Genomic DNA, 24,980 nt, shown 5'->3' with positions numbered 1-24,980 from the left:
AAGCGCACGCTGCGTGAAACCTGGTCCTTTGTTTTCTTCGGCCTTTATTTTGCCATCAAAAGGCTTCAGAGCCTGCGAGTGGACACGCGCATGATTACACAAACAAAAGCCAGTTTCATTTGCAGACGGTCATTTTAACATCATGAATTCCCGACTGCTCCCCCCTCCCGTGTGGAACCTTAAATGTTTTCACGTCAGATGGTTTTCAGCATCCGAAGCGCCGGTGTTTTGCCATCTTAATGTAACGCTGCCGAACTATTTCCGACGCTTAATTTATTATTTTTTATTTGCAGCTGCTCCTGCTGCTTCGATAGAACCCTGATGAAAACAGGCTTTAAGCTCATTCAAGATTAACAGGCGCTCACAGTAGCCGCAACTCTATGGCAGCAATGATCTAAAAAAAAATTTTTTAAACCGGCATCGCGATGCTTTGTGGCATACATGTTCCGTTTCCCATGCCCGGTCCCCTAAATGAATACATGAATATATATCAAGATGTCATCACGGCCAAAGTCGTGGATCTCACCACACCTCACTGCCAACGCTCTCTATCCCCTGCCAAATCCCCCAGCTGATAGACATTTATTAGGGGCAATAATTTATGAGCCCAGCGCCCGGAGTTTGATTCCTGGCTACGGATAGCATCAGTGGCGAGCGATGTTGCCAACTCACACTACAGTGGCGAAGTGACTACATTTTCAGTGTGCAGAAATCAGTCAGGTGGGGCCCCAATATTTGATTTGTCTCGCACGGTCGCCACACGTTACTGCTCTCTTTCGATGTAAAGCTTTCGTGACTGCAGGGATTCATCCTCTTGGTTCTTTCGGTAAAGTCACATAGAAGGGAAGTAATAAAATAATAAAAACAAAACATGATACAATTTCGATTTAAAGCTTCTTTCGTGACTGCAGGGATTCATCTTCTTGGTTCTTTCGGTAAAGTCACGTAGAAGGGAAGTAATAAAATAATAAAAACAAAACATAATACAATTTCGATTTAAAGCTGTCGTGACTGCAGGGATTCATCTTCTTGGTTCTTTCGGTGAAGTCACGTAGAAGGGAAGTAATAAAATAATACAAATAAAACATAATAAAATAAAATAATTCTCACTTGGTGAGAATTATTTTATTTTATTATGTTTTATTCTCACCAAGTGAGAATTATTTTATTTTATTATGTTTTATTTTTATTATTTTATTACTTCCCTTCTACGTGACTTTACCGAAAGAACCAAGAAGATGTTACTGCTCTAATTTAATTTAAATAAAGCATGGACCGTAACTGAAAGGATTTTCATGATAAAAAATTTAAACCGCATTTTTTTATAAGTTGTTGTTCTTTTACACTTTTGTTGAAAACAATGGTTGTCGATGGGGGGGGGCCCAACTTGTAGCTTTGACCACCGGGAGGGGGGGGGGCAAGGCAAGGCACCCCCTGCCTGCCCCACGCCCGTAACGCTGCTGGCACAATGACACAGGGGACCCCCCAAGATCCAATCTCCCACCAACATCTGCTCAAAGGGCCCTCTCCTTGGTCACTGGATGCGTGGAGACCAACTCCAATGGCCATCTCGGTAACCTGCCCTCTCTCCTCTCTGTACACGCCTCACCCAGTGCAACATTGTTGTCCAATCTCTATGTAAAACAAAAACTACATTTCACGAATACAAAAAAAGTGCATGATCAAATAAACAAAAAACAAAACTCCACTCTGTGTCTCCACGTTTTGGCTACAAGTATTTTTCATCCACTGGCCTTTTGTCCTTCCGGTCCAATATTATCAAGGTGCATTTGCTCAAGCGAGCAAACTCTGGAGCAATTTAAATTTTCTGGATCTCATCAGCAGAGTCAGATCTTGCCAAAAAAATGCTGCTGGGTCACCCAATGTTATTGGCGAGTGCACTCCGTCTGAACTATGGGGTTCCGTGCACAAAGGGGAGCGACATTGAGTGTGAACTCATTACGCGGTGTTGTGCAGCGTTAGGAGTCAAAACCACACAATGCAAATAAACAGCGGAGTCGGTGCACGCGCACACGACGGCGCTCAGGAATACGGCAAAACTCATCGCGGAACTGAGCGTGGCGGAGTGCACGGGGAGGTGGAACAGGCTGCAGGGTGAGCCGCTAATGAGAGCACGGACCCCCCTGTGGAGAAGGAAACCGAGAAGCTTCACTAATAAACCTCCGCTTTTGTTTCAACCTCCTCTCAATCCACTTCTACCCTCCTCGCCCACCTGCTCCCTCCTCACCCAAACCTTCCCCCCCTTCCCCGCCGCCACCACCACCACCAACCTCTAAATGCCAAAATTAACTTAATAACGAAACCCTCCCCACCCTACCCCCCGTCCTTTGAACGCAACCCGCTGGTGCAGAATTCTCTGCTCGGCGTTTGCAGTGGTCATCTCTTTTTTAACATTGTCCAACCAAGGTTGATGAAATTAGCACCGACCGTCTGTCTGTAACGTGGGGGGGGGGGGGGTCACGATAAAGTTGCACCGCCATTCAGGAATTACCCGAGAGAAACCCGGCAGTGTTGGTCCTCACGGTCACCCCAAAAAACTCCTGGCGATAACAAAAAATCCCAGCACCAAATGGACAAGCCTTTTCGGCCAAGGGCAATGACGTCACGAACGTCACGTGCCACGCCACGCCGTCCCGTTGCACCGCTAATTATGACGTCGCATGCCAATGCGCCCCTCGTGCGATGTCGCGCGCCACGCCGTGTTGCGTCATCTCATTAGTGCCGCTGGTTAAAAAAAAAATACGACCGAGGATGACCGCGTGTTGCGACGCGTTTCAGAACCCACGCAGAGCCACGATTATACTTTTTTTTACTTCCTTAGCCCCCTACCCGGGAGAGCCATCTCCGCCTTGCCGATCGCGGCTCGTGCGCCATCACCGCCGCCACCATCGCCGCCACCATCGCTGGACCGCCTCGACTCCCACGCTCGCACGCTCGCCCGCTCTCATGCTGCAGTGACGGACAGGATGAGCGAGTCACGGCGGAGGATTTTCCATTACAGGGGCCATTGTTGAAAGGGATTTAAGAGCAAGAGTGCATGTATTATTTTCTTTGATGGCTTACACCCCCCGTTGTCAGTGCGCCGTAACAGGTGCCAGCTGAAAAGGGGGCGGGGGGGCGGAAGAGGGTTTTTTTGTTTGCATTTCTCGAAAATTAAATGAAGTGTTGTTCTTCACTCCAGCTCTACCAGCTGACAGGGCGCCGAGCCGAGGAATAACGTCGTCTATGAAAATGCCTATGCTGTGTCGCGCTCACAAAGCTGTGATTGATCCAGGTGCGACTAGCATTCGGATTGTGCGTGCGTGCGTGCGTTTGTGTGCGCGCGCCTGTATGTGTGTAGAGCAGTGGTGCGGTGGTTTGCACACTCCACAATGAACCTAACAACCTCAGTTAAATTCCTGAACAAAGGCCATTATCATAGGCAAGTGATATCGAAACCAGTTTTGGGCCTCTCCTAGGTCAACGAAGCATTAAATACCTGGATCGATATTTAAACATCTGCACAGGGCAGATGAAGTTCGGCCGGGCATGATGCTAAGCACACCACTCACTTGTGGGTGCTATTCCAGCCTTAATAGGCGCTCACGAACAACACTGTCTCCAATAGCTGATAAAGTCACACATTTTTGGTTTAAATGAGCATTGAGATGGTCCACATGTGGAAATTTCACATTGCTATGGCAGGGATGAGTCTGTCAACAAGGACAACCACTGTCGACTTCCCCGCAAAGTGGTAGATATTTTATCGACACTGTAGTGTTGATGGGCTGAGTCAACCCGCAACCACGACTTCAACTCGCAAACCTTTTGATTAGGAGCCGCTTGCTCTACTGCTGAGCTATCTGGCCGGATGGTCTATAAAGCTCGTTGTGTGCACGTGTGTGTGTGTGTGTGAGCATGTGAGCACACGAGTGTGTGCTAGCGTGCGCACGCGCGCAGTGGAAAATAAAAAAAACAGCGTCGGGTCGTACACCATCAAACTCCCCGTGTGCAAAAGCTCCTCCCAGGCGGAGAAGCCAACATTCATTTTTCACTTGTCTGCCCCGGGGCTTGAACCCGGGATCACAGATGATCTGGCTCGGTATCCTGACACAAGCATTAGACAGGGGCCGGTAACGGAGAAAAAAAAAATATTTCGGAGGGGGATGAAGCAAAAGAGATGGGAGATGGGGGGAGGAAGGAGGGGACGGGGTTCTGCGAAGAAACGCAGGAGCCTGCAAAAGACCGCTGCACCACCGCTCCGCAAGACGCGGGGTGAATCTTACCGTCCGGCGGCAAGCGTTGCGGTGCCACGCGCTCGTCCGCTCGTTGGCAAATCCCGGTTATTAATGCGTCGTAGCACAAGGGCCGAGTCCTCGGAGAGTAACGGCACGAAGAGGAGCTCTGGACCGAGGAGCGGTTGTGCGTGACATCGCCGCCTCCCACCGCCGTCGGGGGCGACCATTCAATTCCCATCGCAAGCCCAGAGATGTTTGTCGCGGGGATTAAAGAGAGCGGCAGCCATGCGGTCCACAAAAGAACAAGCAAGAGTGGTTTACGTTTAGAGTTAAAATTACAAATAATGATAAAAATACAACATCGGCCGGGTGGCTGGAGTGTCTGAAGACTGCCGAGATCCGGGGTTCAAATCCAGGTCTCAACTGCCCCTGTGATTAAACCGACATCGCAAGTGCAGTACGTTGACGGTTTCAACTTGGTCACTAATAACGGCACACACAAAAAAATACTCATCACGTTGAATTTGGTTGGCCGACTCATTTTGACTAAATTCCAGCTCCGTGAAATATGGAAATATTGGAGTTGGTTTAACTTGCATGCGATGGAGACCTCCACAGCAGGGCATTATGCAGTACCCCAAGCATGATAGAATTCGGAAGCAGTTCGGTAACATCTCCTTCTGCGGGACATTCCCTAACACGTGGAAGATGCGCGAAGTTGGCGGAATCAGTTTTGTGAAATCTAACTTGCGACAGTTCCGAACGGACATTTCATTTTGTCTGGTGATGCCGACAGCAGAATTGGAAATACAATCATGGGGGGGGGGGGGGGTGGGAATAAAATATTCCATCAATGTGCTTTTTTTATTCAAGTGAATTTGGCTCTGACAAAGATTCTTGCTCGCAGAGGGCAGCTGCTGTTCCTTCGCTGTGTGACTTTCATCACACAGGACTTAGCAGATGAGAATTCTGCAGGAATTGTATCGGAGGTCAAACACCATTTATTCTTACACCAAACTGCAACATTCGCAACGCACAATGTGGACCGTCTTTCACGGCCTTCGTCCCCGTCTTCGTCATCACCAAAACCATCGTAGTATCCTCTGCTCTACCAGGTGGGTACCCGCGGAGACGACTCAAGCCGTGTACAGAAGCAATGGCGTTGTCTCGCAATAAAGGATTTAAAAATAAAAATAGTTTTAGTACTGTTTCCGTCATGTTCAAAATATCATGTTATATTTCGTGACAAAAAGACACTGTTAACATCGCCGACTGGGTATTGTTGAAATTGAACTCCGCTGAAAAGCGCCTCTCGTGGCTGCACGGGTGACGAGCAGCAATAGCTTTGTACATCATCACCATCACCACGATCCGCGGGCAAATAGCCCGTACGTGTCCGCTGGACATTTCGTACGTACAACACAGTCGACGAGTTTACAGGGCACGGTGTGCCGCGACTGCTTTAACAGGTCTGTAAACAGGTTATACGAGGGATTGTTTATCTCCGTCCACGTGTGCATGTCCTTGTGTCACTATGTTCATTTGTGTGCACGTGTGTATTGTTATCCAGCTATTGGCCATCCCTGTCGATTCTGCGATGGAAAACCACACGTGATAAATAAAATGAAGGCAAAGGTGCCGATCCGGAATGTTTGTTCACGCTACTGTTGGTGGAAGGCCCTCCACTTACAGGGAGCGCTCGAGAGGGTATTTGGCCTACTCTTCCACGCTGGCCAGACCGTCGAGGAAGAGGTCAGAGTACCCACTCTTTACCCCGCCACACGCGACCCGCAAATAGACTGCCGGGTGGACAGAAGCGGAAGGGGGCATTATCTTGCACTGTTGGTCACACTGCCGTGCCAGGAGATCGAATCGAGCCGGCGACTTCTGGATTACAATTCCAGTGCGTTGACCACGACACCACGGCACGTACCTATGCATCCTTTGTCAAAAACCAGGTGACGGCTCGGTAGGTCTCTGGCGAGGAATGCAGGTCGGTCAAAATCACCGGAGCCAAGGGCTCTGAGCACGACATTCGGTTCGAAACAAGGTCTCCCTGGCAAGAGAGGCGACCAGCTCCCACGCTTCTCTCTGCTTGTGAGAGAGAGGTTATCGCTCGGCTGATTTCGTGAGTCGTGGCCGATCGGCCCCTCTCACCGAGCTCCCTCCGCGAATCCCCCGCAAGATATAATGGCCACTCACGGGGGTTCCCCTGAGCGGGTTAAGCGCAGCACAGACCGCCAACTGCTCAAATTCCACGCTGATCAAACCGCGAGCAAATTGCAACCACCGTCTTTACCCGCAAAATCCGCAACCTCCGCTAGCTCCCGCCACCGCCGCACCTCGCCATAGCCCCTCAACCCTCCCCGCCGAGCGCTCCTCTCTCCCCCTTCACCCCTCTTACATCTCCCCATTGGCCTAATTAGCGGGGAATTATTTCAGGCGAGCCTCATAAATAACTAATGCCGCCCGGAATTTTCCTGCACGTCGCTGGGCGCGTGCGTGCGCGAGCGAGCGCAGCTTCCGATCGCGCAGCCACAGCCGCATTGTTTCATAAATACGAGGAGGGGGGGGGTGATTTTATTTATTTATCATCATTGCGGAGCTTTATTATTAATAAAACATACTAATGGTTGTAATTTGTGACTTTCAGGCTTTTGTAAATCCACTGCTGGTTGGACTTCTGTCTGATGTCTGACCTTGATTCGCCACTCTCGTCATAGCGGGTTTGTGGTGAGCGGCGCACCCAGGATCGGTTATGACGCCACTCGCCGCTGGGAATCAAACTCAGGTCACGCGGTTCATAGGTGAGGGGATGGAGGGGGGGTGGGTTTACTCATGAACCACTGGGGCCACCGCTCCGCAATTGAAACAAATATCTTGCCGATGATTCCTAGAAAAGGGGCACATTTTCTCGCCCATTTGCCGAACAATTAAATGAACGCCGCGTGCCGTCATCGCGTTTCTGGGCGATTTAATTTCCCGTTCATTGCACGATCGGCGCCGCCTTCATTGTATCGTACATCCGATCCGCGGGGATCAATTCTGGGACGAAACAAACGGTTGCGGTGACCAACGAGTTGTCAAACGAAGGCTCGACTCGACATCGTAAGAGGACGCATAGCAGCACAACCGCGAACACCTGTAGCCGACCTATACGTGCAGGCAACAGTGCGCTCTCCGTGGCAGAACATAACAGGAACCTTGACGTGACTTTCCATCGCCATGCTCGTGCCCATTTGTCACACCGTCACGGGATGGTCACACGCTGGGAGACTTCCTAGAATATGCGCAAAGATCGGCGATGTCGTCCCGACACGCGAATCAAGCGGGAATTCCTGGATGGGTTTTTGTTGTTGTTGTTGTTGTCGATATGAAGACGCTTTTCTCGCGAACGATGATTTGTTTTGCAGCTCGCGCGCATTCCTTTCCGGTAGCCGAATTAACCATTCAGCGAGAGAAAGTGCTCGGAGTTTGGTTTTGCAGCCCTGAGGCTGCGCCAGATTTATCAACCCACAGTGCACACGCACGGGGGGGTGGGGGGGGCTGGCCCAACGCAAGCCCCGCCGCCGGCCACCAACGGTACACAGCGGTCGGGCAGAGGCTGATCGACGAATACCACTTTCACACACCTCCGTGTCGGGAGGAATGACCTCGAGAGCGCCGGTCCTCTTCGGGCGTTCTAATTCATGTCATTGACCCTTCGTCGTCTCTTGAACTCCGTGCTTTCCATTCGTTGCGCAGGAACCCGTTCGCCGTTGCAACCAGCGAGTTGAAACGGGAATGCAGAAGTCCGCGGAATGAAACCTTCTAGTCCTGCAGCAGCCCAAGCTCACTGCCATTTCCCCCTTTGCGGGAAAAAAAACCCATCGCGGTCTGGGAAGAGGAACCGTTCTGAGCATTTCCGGTGTGCACGTGCGGTGTTCTGACAATTGCAGGGATGGAGCCGTCGCATCGAGGCTAATTTCGACCACTGGTTACGAAGCATTCACACACGAGCTCTGGTCTTGTATTGCAGCGGCGCTCCCGTGCCGTGCCATGATGACACCGTGTACTTGGATCTCGTGCAGCCCGCACCGCGATGCGCTCGGGGGCTGACGCTTGCACCGGCGCCTGTCTTAACATTTTCCCGACCACCCTTCAATCACTTCTCATCTCCCCCGGCCCTAAGTGTTTCAATCAGTTGGTCAATCAATGACCTTAATTTAGGATGAGACCAAATTCCGCCGAGACGAAGATCTGCGCTTTCAAGACAGACTTGGGGCAGAGCACATAAATGAGTCGGTGAATAATTAAACATGGGTTGCCGCTTTGACCTCTCTGCGCGGCAGTGGAATCAATAGGTACGATTTTAAAATCCCCTCTCACTCACCCACCCATCGCCTCTGTCTGTCCGGCAGCAGCAAAGAAAATGGATTCACCACAGTCGATCGGCAGGTCGCGTATGGCGGGGTGAAGTGTGGGTACAACGCTGACGTCTGGCCGGCGTGAAAGAGTAGGCCAAATACCCTCCCTAGAGGGGCTCTCTCTCTCTCGAGCTTCCTCGAGTGGAGGCCCTTCTGCCAGCCGTGGCACGAGCAGGCAATCGCAGGGCTGCGCCATTACCTTTTACCGAAATTGCCGCCTTAAAATGAGTTGCACTTTCTTCTCACATGGGAGGCAATGACGATCACCCCCCCTCTCCCCCCATTTCAAATGAATTACAAATGAATTATTTTGCTTGGTGCACGATGCTGCAACATCATCGCCTCCGACTACCACCTATAAACTATCAACAATTATTTTATTGAACCAGATAAGGCCCACTTGAGCAACAGGGCTCTTTTTCAGAAGCGGCCTGGTCACAAATGCAAGCTCGACTAAGTGGCTCATCACCACGTGGACATTTATAGCGGCCAAAAGGCTCGAAAAAAAACTGCCCCGGGCGACGTGGCACAACTTTGAATTGTGTGGAGCCAATTGGTGAACTCGTCCATTAATTATTTAAATCCCCCTCTGAAGCACCTCATTGTCTACGTGCCCGCCTCAAGCCCAAGGTCTCGGCTGCGATGCCGGAAATTGAAAATCTATTTAACCACATATCGTATTGACTCCCCCCTCTCTCGCGCGACACAATGAGAAGGCAATTTACAGATTAAAGAGATTCGTGTGGTCTTTTTTCTCTCAAAGGGCTTTTCTATAATTAAGCCTCCACGTTCGCGACAATTAGGCCGCATTTTTAATTGCAATTGCATTTGGAAGAAATAGCCAATTCTTCTTCTTAGGACTTTTAACACCCTTTTGATTTTTACGCCGGCCTGTTATAATCGGTAATTGCGGGGTAAAGGCCTGGTCGATTTTATTTTTGTTCAAACAACCCCAACTCATATAAGGATATGTTTTACCCTTTCTGGCAATGAAACAGTTGTGTTAAGATGTTAAAACACCAAACTTAAACCTTCTGCAAGGAATCCTGTCTGCATTAACCACTTATACTTGTGGTGAACATGCAAACAAAAAGCATGCTCTTTGGTAGTATATGCATTGTCTTTGAAACTGATTGGTTAACACCAGATACAGTTTTCTTTGTTCGCCTTTTGGCGTCCTTTGATCTAACACTGTTTGAGACTAGGCTCTAAAGAAAGCTGTCTCTGGTGTGGACCAATCAGTTTCAAAGACAATGCATATACTATCATAGAGCATGTTTTTTGTTTGCATGTTCGCCACAAGTATAAGTGGTTGATGCAGTCAGGATTCCTTGCAAAAGGTTTCTGTTTGGTGTTTTAACATCTTAACACAACTGCTTTATTGCCAGAAAGGGTACAACCTATTGTATTATTTTGATGCTGGCAATGGAGGTCCCATGATGTAACCCAAACCCAGATGGACAAAGGCTCACAATCGAAGCGTACAAGACCGTGAGCTGCCACTTGCCCATCAGCCATCGGTCGATGTGGCCAAGGCACCCAAGGTGACGGCCTTGGGTGAGAACATCCGTGTGAATTCTGGCTGCTAATATAATCAATCCTTTGCTCGTCGGCAGCCGAAAGCATTCCCATTGGCCCCACCCCCTTCCATACGCCAATTTCAGAAGCAGTTTGTATCCTAGGTCATAGTTTGTACATCGGCCATCATCAACGCAATACGTCCCCGAGTGTCTTCCATTCAGAATGAGCTCCTAATTAACCGTGCTGCGATATTTACCCAAGCAAGTGCTGAGACTGACAGATCGACACATTAAAGGATGGGCAACGGTGCAGTGGTTAGTGTGCGGTGCTCCAAACCTAGCGACCTGAGTTCCAGATCCGCTCCCCGCACTACCCAGCTGAGTGTGGTATGGTCGAACAACCCCTATCTTCACTTATACGGCACAGGAAGGCCTTCTTCATCCAGCCGTGGATTGACAAAGGGCTATAAATTATTAGTGTTGTATTTTTATTATTACATAGCAACAAAGATGCCGTACATACGGGGGGGGGGGGGGGGGTACATGCGTATCTAGAGAGACTGAAGAAGAGGAGGGTTTCATCGACAATTCCTCTCGGGCACGTAATGACAGGTAGAATTGCGGGCAATGGGATGACTGAATGGAATAAGTGTGTAGGCAGACGTTTCATCGAGAAATAACAGCCATAGGCAGGGTAGAAGAGGAAGGCCTTCAGTCTGAACTTGAACTAGGAGAGGGCCTTATTAACACACTGGAATTTCAGACTTATCAGGGCAGCAGCAGAGAAGGAGCGACCTCATTATGCAATATGTGGAATGTGTGAAGTCACTTTATCGGAGCCGGGACATTTCTATCAGAGAAATGACACACTGGTGACAATGACGGCTTATGCCGCTTGAGATGTAATTCATTGCGAAGAGGAGAAAACACTAATGCGGGCGGGCAGCAAGACCGAGCAAAAATATAGCACAGCCGGCTTACAAAAAGAGGTGGCGAACTTGGCAAGAAAAGATTCAATTTCGAGCGAGACGGGAACGTGGTACGGCCAGCCCGAGAATGGGGCGGCAGCGGCACTTTACGAACCGCCCTGCCAGGACGCAGTCAAAGCTGACAAGAAAGACGAGCAGACCGGGCCAGGACGCGCGGCTCGGCGAGAGCAATTATCGTCGTGCCAGGGTTAAGTGCACAACTGGGACACTACCCCAAAAACAATCACCTTGGCACCCAACGACAACTGCCAACTATCCGCCAGGCCAACCCCCTCCCCCACTGCAAGTACACAAGAGCACCAAGGCGATCACGGGATTCTCAACCATCAACATATTTCACCGCAGAGCATCGATTTAAACAAAATAACAAAATGAGACGAAGACTACCCCCCTCCCCCCCACGTCGCCCCTGCGTAGCCTGCACCAGGCTGTTGGGGTAAGCGCTGTAAAAAAGGCCGGCACGGCACTCGTGGAGAGATGGCGTGGCCAGCTTCTCGCCCATGCTGATGTTTAGAAAATGCAACAGTACTCACTTAGGGCTGAGTCGATCTAGGTGCGACCTGGTACTGGTTCAGATATTCATCACTGTTTTTGGACGTGAGTTAGAATCGAAGGCAGGATGCTAGGTACGGAGTGCAGTGTACTAACTACTTTTACACCGTTCAATTAAAATAACAAAGACAAAGATCCCCCGTATAGCCTTAACAGACCATTGGGGCAAGTGCTGTTAGGGAGCAGTAATGAAGGCCGGCACGGCACACGAGGGGGGTGGGTGGCAAGAGAATAGAAACATCTCAATAGCTCTCCGATGTGGCTTTCAGGTTGCATCGTGGTGCTGCTCCTGGCAGCAGGTGCAGGGGAAAAAAACGTCGGACATCGCACCGAACAATCGGCGATGCAAACCCACAGACGACGGGCATCGCAGAGCGACACAAAGTGCAGCCGCGAAAAACCTACGCAGCGGTCAACCTCCAATCACAATGGAAGCCGCCGCTGATTGTTTGACGAACCGAGACGGAGGCCCCGCGAGCTCACGGGCACCGCGGGCCCCATGGACACCGCCGGGAGCCTGCAGCGGCAGCGGCCGCCTGTGCCGGCCACCCGCTAATTTGAGCCCTGGTGAATGCGGCCTCGTTAGGGTCTCCCATCTCGCCCTGGGCTCCGTCATCGTGAAGCCGTTGCGCTGTCGTGGGATCAATGGGGGTGAGGGGGAACTGGGAGCCGCTACGTGGGGGGAGGGGGGGGAAGAAGGGGGGGAATCTGGGTCCACAACCGCTCCCCCTCCAGGCCTGGCACTGGCTCTCAGCTGCTAAAAAACAAGACTCGGTGACATCGGCGCCAAACCAGGTGCGCGATTAGTTTCCTGCACCAGATCAGTAATCTCTGCGACGGCGGTGACGGCGTATTGAACGGCATATTTTTTCGCTCTAATAAAGACATTAATAACAGGAACGCTGTCCGTTGGAAGCCAAGTATTGAACAAAGGGGTGGCTTCCCCCCCGCCACCGAACCCCACCTCCGTCTGTTTTTATAATGCATTATGCTGTTTCTTCATTTATATTTATATTTATTTTTTCTATCTGCGTTTGTTTACACATAATGCATCATGCAAGTGGAAAAAAAGGTGCGAGCTATTGGCATTTGCAAAAGCGGACGAATTTCTCAATTCGCGACGGGACCCGCCGGTGGCATGCGCTGGTGCCGATCGATGGAATTGGAGAGCCGGCAGGAGAGCGTTTGCTACGGGGACGAAAACAATATTGTGGTGGGGGGGAAGAGGATGTGGGGTGGGGGGGCGGGCGGGCGGGTGGGTGGGGGAGTGCAGAGACCGAAGACCGAGCGAGATGGTGCGTACACGTGGCTTTAAGAGTGGGACACCAGTTGCCCCCGTCTGCGCTGCCACGACTGCCGCCAATCCCCGCAAAAGCGAGCGGCTGGCGGAAAGGTCGGTAACCTGGCATAGGGGGGGACGAGCGCCTGACAGCCGAGGCTCCGCATTGATCCAGAGCTGCCGCAATCAACCGTCGTCTAAAGTGACGAACATTTTCTTTCTCTCTCTCTCTCTCTCCAGGTGGCTCGGAGGGTCAGAGCGCTGAACCAGAACCGCTGAGGTGCTCTGCGGGCTTGAAACTGGACTTCAGCCACCTGTGATTACACCGGGTTCTCGAGTGTAAGGAGTTGGAAAAAAAATACGTAAATAAATAGAATTACAGTACACACCAGGACTCTCAGAGGTGGCCGGGTCGCCCTGTGGTTTATATGGGGTTTAAATCCGGGTTTCAGCCGCCCGTGATGAAATTGGTTTTCCAAGTGTTGGATTCTCCAGTTGATGGCCAATGACGCATCAAGAACCCATCATATTAATATGGCTAAACATTAATATGGCTAAACATTAATATGGCTAAATTCAAGTGCTTGGTTTTGACTGTCGTGCGACGCCCATCTCTGTGGCAGGGTACGTACGCGAACATCTGCGTGCCAACATCACTCGCGTCCCAACAGCATTGCACATCGGGCCCGTGCGGCGGGCAGCACCGCGGGCGGTGCAGTTGAGGGCACAGTGCTTCTTCTTAGGTTTTTTCGGTAAAGTCACGTAGGTAAAAAATAAAAATTAATGAAAGTAAATTAAAAATAAAATAAAAATCACGACGTTTCGGAGGAACCGTCACAGCACGATAGCTGCATCAAGTGAGAGAAATACCAAGAAACCCATATTTGTATATATACTGGTTGAGGGTGGGAGGAGCCAAGGTAGGTCCTGAATATTATTTCTGTGAGGTTCGGTGCGGCTGAAGCACGCTGTTAGGAATGAGCCTTTGTTGTGTAAACTAGGTGCTTCTTTACGGTGCTGTGCAGGAATTTCGCGCGGTCAACCGTGGATGGTCGGGGCCACAGAGGGGTTGGCCCGAAAGGTCAAATTGGCGATGAGAAAAACCCTCGATGGCCGAAGCAGCTTACGTGACATCTCTCCCTCCGCGGGTCCGTTCTCGAACACACGCGGTGATGCGCTGCTCTGCGAGAGTGCGAGTGGGTACATAACATCGAGGACACGAATTGAAATTATGGAAAATGCTAAAATCGATGTGTCCCCTTGTTCCTCCTCTGCCCGCACATCCATGAGTAATTACTCTTTGGTTCTTTCGGTAAAGTCACGTGTAAAGAGAAAATAATAAATTAAATACTAGCATACGACGTTTCGATTGCAACACAAGCAATCGTCATCAGGTATAAATGAAATAGAAACACAAATCTAGTATACTTAGAAATGTAATGCAACAGAGAGTCGGTTGCAATCGAAACGTCGTATGCTAGTATTTAATTTATTATTTTCTCTTTACACGTGACTTTACCGAAAGAAGCAAAGAGTAATTCCTGCAGTCACGAAAGCTCCAAATTAAGTATGATCCATGAGTAATGTTAATCATTTACCGCTCGCTGCCGAATCACTGCTTGATGAGGGCCTGCTCTGTGTCAGTAATGGAGGTTTGTTTGGCTATATGCTTCATCACACTGGTCAGTGCGGGGCGTTGAAGGAGAGGCAACAGAGACTGGTTCAGACATTTCACTCGCCGCTCATGTCAGCCGTGGGCAGGAATTGAACTCGAGACTGCCGGGTTCGTAGCGGAGCGAGCGATTCCACCGAGCGACTGCTCCACCCCACGGGGATTTCCTGGGTAAATCAAAGTCATTATTCCACAGTAAAGCCTGAATAAACACACAAATTATGATAATTATTCCATCCTAATTACTATGCAAGCAGTGATTCACTATTCCCTGCTCCACTTCCCAGCAACATGAATTTTGACGAGTCACACAATCCAAGAATTACATTTTTTCGTCTCATTCTTTACCATCTCGTTTGCACTGTTTCTTTTTTTAGATCCGCAGCATTTACCACCGTTCCAGTTATCTCCATTAGCTGAAGATGTAATGTGAGCATATCTCATGCAAAAAATGTACATGAATCGTAAACAATCTGTTCTAACATGCATGATAAATGCTGGTATGTTTTTATTTGGTTATTTTTTATTTTATTTACGCACGAATACTCCGACCTGCACATCCCATCGACGTGCTTATTTCAAACGCCCACCACGTCCATAGATGGCATTGGAGCAAAGTTTGCGCCGAGCCACAGATATTTTTTTACATCCGCAGAAAATGTTTCAACGTGACCCAGCTTGGGCGCCGCTGCGGTTGGATCGTTCGGCTCATAATCTTTAGGGTCGATATGAAATGCGTAATCACTGTGCGGGAAAGCCAATGGCGGTCGCCCTACAGATGAGGCTACCTCCTGCCGTAAGATGTGGGGCATCACCGTACGCTGTTACATGTACAGTGAAAGTCCTTTTGTCGATCCGCTGCTGAAAGTCTTGCCACGATGAGTGGGCCCGTAGGGGTTCTTCGGAAGGAAGAAGAAACTTTGCCTCACCGGTCAATGTTGGTTGGATGAAGGTGGAGAGCAATAGACCTGGCATTTGAAAGAAGTTCAACATTACATACAGTGAGGGAAAACAGTATTTGATCCCCTGCTGATTTTGTACGTTTGCCCACTGACAAAGAAATGATCAGTCTATAATTTTAATGGTAGGTTTATTTTAACAGTGAGAGACAGAATAACAACAACAAAATCCAGAAAAACGCATGTCAAAAATGTAATAAATTGATTTGCATTTTAATGAGGGAAATCAGTATTTGACCCCCTCTCAATCAGAAAGATTTCTGGCTCCCAGGTGTCAATTTATAACATTTTTGACATGCGTTTTTCTGGATTTTTTTGTTGTTATTCTGTCTCTCACTGTTCAAATAAACCTACCATTAAAATTATAGACTGATAATTTCTTTGTCAGTGGGCAAACGTACAAAATCAGCAGGGGATCAAATACTTTTTTCCCTCACTGTACATACATTTAATTTTGCTGGACCTGACCTCTGGGTGCCCATAACGCAGCCCCAAAGTCTATGACACCCGTTATGCGTGTGGTCGCCAGGGAATGAATGCCTCGCCGAATTTCTTCCAGGTGGCATGTGACCAGTAGCCACAACCATAGCAAGAGGGATACTGGATGTGGTGTGCAGGGTGTAGACATAATTTCCAGGTCGTAGACCTAGCTGACATTGAGGTCTGTGGGCATGGCACCCAAGCACTACCCAGGCCTCAACTCTGCCTACCTTCGATTAGCGCGGTTGGGGCTACGTACGGTGCGAAAGTTCAACGTATACATGCGTACACGCATCTTCCGAGACCTGACGAGGCTGGGCACATCCTGGGTGATTTGGTAGCACACCTTACTTGTACGGCACAGTACATGCAAGAACTGCATTTGAGAGTGGGCGAGAGTCCATCGCGAGAGGGACTGTAAAACTCCCGGCGCGACGAGCAAAGCGCCCGCACCGAGCCTCTGCTTACCAAAACACAGAGACCGCTGTCATGGGCCAAATCTCACAAATGAGAATGACCCCCCGCAATTTGCAGTAAGAGAGGAAAAGAAAACCCCGATAATGATGGCAAAAAAAATGCAGTTTTCTAGGGCTCCCTTGCAGAAGAGAGAATGGATCCCAATGGGCCCCTTCACTCGGCCAATCAATCAATCAATCGGCGTGCAACGCCATAATCACGCGATGTTTAATACTAATGGCGGCTATCACTCGTCGCACCTCCACGCGGCTTCTCCGCTTGGCGGAAATTGCAGTATTTGTGTCTCAACCTTTAAGCGACGGGCCGGATGCCCGCGTGACAGCTGGGCTGAAATCCATACGCTCCCCGTTTCTCTCGCCTGTCAATACCCGGTGACGTTCAAAGTGGGCCCTCAATGGGGTATGGATCCGAGGCCCCCCCGGTGATGATCTCCTATCCATGCCACCGAGGGTCTCCTCCACTGCCTGCAGGGATTACGCTCAGCACTCTCGCCGTGCTGACGCAAGGCGGGTTCGCGGAAACTGCGCAGTTTCGCGCCGGCTGCGCTAAGTCGATCGCCGTCGCGTCTTCGGGGTTGCGCCGTGGCGTTGTTCGGCACGACATCCGAAGTTTTGCGACACTTCCGAGACGTTTCGCTTCGGGGGGCTGGGAGCTTCCTCGGTGACTGGATTGAGTAGCTCGCCGTCTCCCACGATGATGAAGAGCTTGTCGGCTGCTGCCCGTGACCGATGCCGCTCTGTGCGTTCTGTGGACTTTTACCGAGTAATATCGCCCAAGCGTGCACGCGTGGTGAGCTTTCTCCGGATACCGTACTCCTTATTTCCTCCCGGACGAAGCAAATAAACCCACATGGACTGGCCCACATCAGAGAGCTGAACCTAATCAGAGTCAATGAACCGGCAGCAGCAGCAGCTATACAATCGAGGGAGAAATCAGGCCACTCTTTAATTCAGCACCTGAAGAAGCTGTTGGTAAACGAGGCCAACGTTGGGCCCAACGTTGGCCTGTTTACTGGGCTCGCCCCGGCACGCGAAGAAAAACGTCGGACATCGCGTCCAACGACATGCGGCGACAAAGCGAGAACCATGTCGGAGAGGGAAATTGCGAGCCAGGGTCACAAAACTCAGGTCCCCCTCTTCCCCCCCCCCTAGCAGGGAGTGAAAGCGGTGCCCTCGCGCACCCGCCCGCCTGGACAAATCGGATCAGCCGCCATGTCGCCGATCCTTCTCGCCATCCCGATCGCAGCAACTCGGGTGCAGTGTACAAAAGGTAAAAAGGGAGAAACGGAGACGATGGGAGGTGCGCGCCAAGGAGCTCCGTCGACACGCCGCATCCCCTCGCCCCGCTCGCCCACCCCCCTCCCCATCCGTCATCCTTATCCCGGCCGGAACACGGGCACTCATGCTGCGTGGCCCGCCGTAAAACAAGCGCGATAAATCCGCGAGTCGCACCCCCGGCTCAGAGGAGGCAGACAATGGGAGCGAATTTTAAAGGTGGGGGGGGGGGGTGCGGGCATTGGTTCGGTGCCACTTCGCGCTCCCCGACTCTCCCTCCACTCGTCGTCTCTCTTGCCTCTTCCTCACTTACTCGTCCCCCTCTTCTTGCCCTCATCCATCCAACCTCTGTCACTCTATCCACATCCGTCCATCCGTCCTTGTTCTGATGAGCAGTTGGCTCCGTGCATTGCGAAAGAAGTTCAGCAACAGAGTACAACATCCTTTCAACTTCTTTCCCCTATTATCTCTTCCCCAACCCAGTCCTGCCATCTCATCTCTCTCACCCCACGTCTCTCTAGGCCACATCCCTCTAGCCCACGTCGCTCTGTCCCACGTCCCTCTTGTCGTCGCGTGTGCGGTGTGTGAGCTGGGCGGGCCAGTGAAACCCCGTTGCCTTCTGCGCAAAAAGCAAGGCAACAAAAACAGCAATCGCCGTGAATGCTTCGCCACGTTACTAAGAACAAAGGACAAAATGTAAAGAGAAAAACAAAAATCAAATGTCAATGGAGGGGAGAAACAAACAACGTAAAACCCCCACATCGTCTTGCTTCCAACATCTTTGCTCGTGTGCGTGTGCTGGGGCACTTTGCCTTGCGCCGAAAGCCTAAGACTGCCGGCGCGTGCGTCGCCCCCGCCGTTGTGTGAAATAAATTTCGCGAGAATTGTACGAATGCACGACCGTGATGATTATTCTGCGTTTCATGAAATAACGCACGGTGAATATTCAGACAGCGATCAAGACCCCCCCCCCCCCACCCACTTAAAACAGTAATGCAAGTGCGGTAATTCGCTCTTTCTTTTCCGTTCATTCTATAATTAATGACGTAAAAATAAGTGGGAAGGGGGGCGGTTATAAAAACATACGTCGTGGAGTTGACTTTTTTTTTATTGCAAGTCAAGCGATTTAATCCCAGTACTCATGAAACCACACGGTGGGCTTGCAGGACTTACAAGCAGATTTAAGGAAAATGTATTCCTAATTCTCGGAGCAAGAGGTCGCCTCACCGCTTCGGAGTGAGACAGGAGCCATGCCAGAGAGGCTTCAGCCGTTACTATGCAATTCCTATGCTGTTACTGTATTTAACACCGGGTGTGAAGACCGTTTGGAGGGGGTGAAAGCTGGTGGTGCAGTCGTTAGCGCACTGTGATGTGAACCCGGCGACCCGAGTTCGATTCCCGGCCACGGCTAAAATCAGCGGCGACCGGTTCTGGGCTTCCCCCTTGAACCAAATTGGACTGACCGTCGTGATGAAGTATGTTCAAACAGCCCCCATGACTGATACGGCACTGTCAGCGCTTCGTCCAGCATTGACAGCCAGTAGTGGTCTCTTTCAAGGGGAGGACCTTGGGTGATCTAAATACATCGTAAAATAAAACTCTTCTTAGTTCTTTCGGTAAAGTCACGTAGAATGGAAATAATAAAATAAAAAAAATAAAACATAATAAAATAATTCTCAGACTCTGTCTTCTCGACAGACCTGTTCTCCACCTGAGGACGGCTGCTTGCGTTGTGGCTGAAACGTCGTGAGAATTATTTTATTATGTATTATTTTTATTATTTTATTATTTCCATTCTACGTGACTTTACCGAAAGAACCAAGAAGATGAATCCCTGCAGTCACGAAAGCTTTAAATCGAAAAATAAAACTCGTTCCAATGGAACAAAAATAAAAAGCAGAGTCAAACATTAGCGGGCAGTTGATCAGATTGTGCAAGCAGGTTCTGGAGTGGTGCAAAATCAAAATACTGACGCGAGTTCAACGTCACCGCAACAAAGGAAAGCACGAGTGTTAAACACGGCGACGCAAACAGCGCAAGAGCAACAGGCTCTGAAGTGCAACAAAATTAAAAAAACAGTTAAATAAATGAAGCAGTGTCAATAAATTACATTGCAACCTCCCTCTGTGTGCCATGTCCTTGCTTAGATACTTTGAAGATCCTGGCTTTCCATTGAGCTCTGTCCATGACGTTACTCAAGAACTGTACTCCCAGTTGAATCACAAGAATGCCAATTGATGTTGTACTCACTCCGCTGTCTTGTACCTACACTATTTCCAGTCAATATATTTACATTCCATCTTTTGTTTTTTCATCCATGTCCAAGATGTCTAACTTGCCTCTCTATAATTACTTTCAAATTGTTATTTCTTGTGTCCTGCCACCTGAAATACATTACACCTCAATGTACCGAAATACATCGTATTGCTTAAATTACTTAATATTTATAGAGTGCTTTTGATGTAATACACAAGCCCGGACCAGTCAATGTTGGGGACAAGATTAATATTTGGTACAGATTCCGTCACCCAGGTTTTTAATTTTTATTTTACAAAACTATTCCCCCAACATCAAACAAAAGAGATACATGGCAAGAGAGATTATACGTGTCTAAAATTCCATGAGATTAGTATGGTGCAAAATTTCAGTCATTTTAGCAAAAATCTAGATAGGTCACAGGTCATACACAGGTCATCATCAATGCCAGAGGCCCTTGGTTTCTTCTGGTCAGTATGACCCCCCACCCACTCACCTCCCCCTCCCCGCAACTTGACCGTGTACGACGAAAATCACTCGATAAAAACCGTCGTGAATGACTCGCAGAAATATCTCAGGTAGATCGCGCACTAAATTGACACCAATACCTGCAAATATTCGCCCCCCCCCCTCCCAATATTCTAACACGGCTGCCTCCGCCCACCCTCGTGGCAGAGCCGTGGCAAGAGCAAAGGCATCGTCGTTACCTCCCGCAAGAAACCTGATAAACGCGACCATCAATCTCCATTATCAGCAGCAAAAAACAAATTGTTCCAATTTACCAGGCACTTCTCCACTTGTTCGCAGACACATTCAACAAGCAAAGGAGCAGAAATGACTCATTAAGATTTTAATGGCGAATGCAAGGATACGGCGTGAAATATTAAGGCCGTCTTCTGTGGTGCCCCGAGAAATGTTCTAATATTAATTCCCCTCGAAGTCTCGCGGGCCACTTTGGCGCACAGACGGTGGCCCTGCAATCATTTCGGAAGCGATGCCCGAGAGCTGGTGAATCGACACACTCGCACGTACTCGTTCGCCAAACACGCACAAAGACCCCCACCGCCAATACACACCCGTCCCCCTCATCCCTGCCAGTAGCCTTTAAAAGACTGTTGGAGCAAATTGCTGTTTGCGAGCACCAATTTAGGCCGGAATGGCGCACAACGGAGGGTGGTGTGGCCGGAACCGTGTCTGGCCACCGCCGTCTCCCCAGGACTGATGTTTCCACATCGCACCAGGTACACGCACCTCCGATTAGCACGGTTGGCTACGTACTGTGCGAAAGTAGTTCAACATACATACACACTCGTTTGAGGCTGATTCAATCGAATGTTAACCGTAGCCTGGAATTGAACTCGGATCATCGGTTTGGAAGCACAGATTCCTCCAGTAATCTCCTGTTGGGGCAAGTGCAGTTCGCAAGCACCTATTGAGGTACACACGCACACACGTGCATACATACATGCACACACACTCGTGGGCACACACGCATGAACGTGCACCCACACGACGAGAAAAAAACAACGACTTTGCTGAAAAGTGTTGCATTTGAGACAAATTTGCTATAAATCTCGTCAATTTTGTCAGGATGCGAACGTGATGTTGTCTTTAGATTTAGAACCTTGCACTGCAACAAGAGGCAACGTCCAATAGCAGCCGGGAATCGAACCCAGGTGGCCGGTTTCGGAGGGCACGTCGCCGCTCACCGCACTGCGCCGACGCTCTCCACAATTCACACATGGAGCAGTCACACGGAGACACGCGCGTGAATGTACGAACAAGCACGCGCCAGATTGTAGCACCGTCAACAACAGCAACAACAAAAAAGCCACCGCAACACCATCGCCAGCACCACTCGAGCCATCCCCCGGCACCACCACCACCACCACGATCATCACCGCCGCCAGCGCGCACACTGCGTGGGCATTGACATGGAGCACCTCTCAAAGCCACGAGGCCCCTGTGTTCCTTCACTTTATTACGTATTCGTGTTATTGCTGTAATAATGTACCTCTCTTATTTTATTACAAAATGTGTATTATTAATGCAATCAATTATTTATAGCACTGGAACGGAACATGGCCACCAATTCCAAATTATTATTTTTTTACAATTCCACGAACACTCCCGAGTGAGTCAGACTCCCCCCGCACCGCTCAGCGATCCGGCGCCTCCGCCGTCGTAATTCCGGGGCTTCACGATTCAAGCCCGAGCTTCGATTCTTCGTTTTCCATTTCCCTATCAACGCTTTCCAACCGACATTCAAAGCGTTCATCCAGTGGCTTCTCTCGCTCCGTCTATCTGTAACACGGGGAGGGAGGTGGAGGGGCAGGTCGTGATAACTATAAATTAAATTGCAAGTGTAAAATCGTGTTGCTATTAGGGACTCTTTTTAAAAAAGTCTAATCAATCAAAGGGTTATTGCTCAAAACCTCTGGTGCAATTTGCAAAAAATGGAAATGTGTTTTTTGCCAAGTATGCATAAGCTGACACGAAACATTAGCATAACCCCACATATGCATATCATTAGCATACCGTAATTTGCGAGTAACGTATTCTCACCAGCACGATTCGACGGGTGTGTTAGCACGAGCGTTTGATGACGAATTCCACGACTGTGCTGCTCGCTCACAGAGCCAACCGAGGCAGAAGGCCTCGCGGCGTAACCGTCGATTCCGGTCGAGGAGGATGGGCCAGTAACAGCAATGGATTCTCGAATGCATCTGTGTGGCGCGTTGCACGCTAAATCGCCAGTCACTCGAGTTTCCCACGTGAATCCACTCACTACTGTAAATGTAATTTGGCTCAACACCGTAATGCGTGCAGCAACGCCCTTCTTAGAAAAAAAAACAAGCTTGGAGGTTCATAGGCAAAACATTTCTTGGGTACATATTTGTTATTATATTATCGCATTAAATAAATGCCATGACATTGCAAGCAGCGGGCGTCGTCGGGGGGGGGGGGGGGGTTATTTATTTATTTAAAGATCTTATTTTCCGCGAGCGAGTCACGCCTTGCGTGAAGTTTACGAGTTTACGAGCGACGCGACACAAATTGTGAGTTACGAGCGACGCTCTGCGATTCAAGACCGCCGCGTTCTGACAAAGGGCCCTGGCCGCATCTCTTCATCCCATTAAGCCCTGCATCCCCGCCGCTCTCTCCCCACGCACACCACACACACACAACTTGTTCATGTTTTTGTAACGTATCTGTGTCTCGCACGTAACTGCTTCTTGAACGCGAGGAACCGGCGGAGGGGGAAGGAGAAAAAAGAAGTGGAAATGCAGAGATGAGTCAATGCACTCTCGCGCTCCCTTTCCTTCATTGTCCCAGACGTCGCAATCAAAATTCTGTCTCTATGCACGGAATAACTTATCGGCAACAACGGGCGCAAATTCTCCAGGAACGGACAATGCATGTGATTCTATCATCCACTTCGCAATTATCTATTTGAATTAGAATTATTGCAAAGCATCACCGATGAGATTGTACATCTGTTATAATGAGGAATGGGAGCGATACATTCATCAACCTCCTCCGTTCTGCATGTCCTCAAAACGGTAAGAGTAATTTTTTTTATAACTTTCCTCCGTGTATATATCTCCATTCGTAAAGAGAACACCAAATTCTGCAGATTATAAGCTGGCTCTGGAAAGTACGACACACCCCAAACTTGTGACCGGTGTCAATGAAGTTAAACCAATCTGGCCACACGCACAAAAACCCACCTACAGGATTATAAGATCCTTGAAAATACAGGGATGGGGGTGCATACTAATCTGCAGAGGTGTGGACTCGAGTCATGTGACTTGGACTCGAGTCAGACTCGAGTCATGAATTTGATGACTTGCGACTCGACTTGCGACTCGACTTGGACTTGCATAACAATGACTTTGTCCCACCTCTGAGATGTGGACTCGAGTCATGTGACTTGGACTCGAGTCAGACTCGAGTCATGAATTTGATGACTTGCGACTCGACTTGGACTTGCATAACAATGACTTTGTCCCACCTCTGAGATGTGGACTCGAGTCATGTGACTTGGACTCGAGTCAGACTCGAGTCATGAATTTGATGACTTGCGACTCGACTTGGACTTGCATAACAATGACTTTGTCCCACCTCTGAGATGTGGACTCGAGTCATGTGACTTGGACTCGAGTCAGACTCGAGTCATGAATTTGATGACTTGCGACTCGACTTGGACTTGCATAACAATGACTTTGTCCCACCTCTGCTAATCTGTAGAATACGGTAATTGGCAATCTCGCAAAAACATTAGCAAGCTGCAGCATGTAAAAAAATAATCTGGTAAGTGTCATCATGGGTCCTGCAAGATCTTGACCATGTCCATCCAGTGCTCACTGAGCTGCAATGGGCTTCCGGTTCGAAAACATTGTAATAAGGTCACACTGGTAACACGCAAAGTGCTCGCCACAAATGAACGACAATACGTTGCTGATCTTGCCAAGGAGCACAAACCATCACGCGAACTCCGGTCATCCTCGCAGCGGCTTTTGGCTCAGCCATCGAACAAAGACGGTGGTCACCGCATCGCACACTTTCAAATGTGCTTCTGCAGCCGTCTGGAACGCTCTTAAATAAAATATGTGAAAACAACTAAATTAAATCACTCAGTAGGCCATGCTTTCCCACCTGATGACGGACACTTGTGTTGCGCCCGAAACGCCATGATTTAATTTAGTTGTTTTCATTTATTTTATTTTTTACCTACGTGACTTTACCGAAAAAAACAAAGAGTATGAATCCTTGCAGTCACGAAAGCTTCAAATCTAGAATGGAATGCTCTTCCCTCCGATATATATCAGGAAGCCACTGGAGTTCTGTAGTTTTAAATCAACGATTGAAAACACA

At 49.4% G+C, this 24,980-nt stretch overlaps 1 protein-coding gene across 3 annotated transcripts in view; it reads right to left on the bottom strand.

The window, feature by feature from the left end:
• The window catches only part of GALNTL6 (polypeptide N-acetylgalactosaminyltransferase like 6), a 259,772-nt gene that overhangs the window by 174,276 nt on the left and 60,516 nt on the right, over positions 1-24,980 (bottom strand). Inside the window, exon 1 of one of the 3 annotated variants that reach the window (XM_078864978.1) lies at positions 4,287-4,433. The exons of the other annotated variants lie outside the window; for them this stretch is intronic. The gene's annotated coding sequence lies outside the window, so the exon portion shown is untranslated. Of the gene's footprint in view, positions 1-4,286; positions 4,434-24,980 lie in introns of those variants that run through there. 3 annotated transcript variants of the gene reach the window in all.

Source organism: Lampetra fluviatilis, chromosome 19 (genome assembly GCF_964198595.1).
Source record: "Lampetra fluviatilis chromosome 19, kcLamFluv1.1, whole genome shotgun sequence".
NCBI classification, from domain to species: Eukaryota; Metazoa; Chordata; class Hyperoartia; order Petromyzontiformes; family Petromyzontidae; genus Lampetra; species Lampetra fluviatilis.
This window is presented reverse-complemented; position numbering and strand designations above follow the sequence as displayed.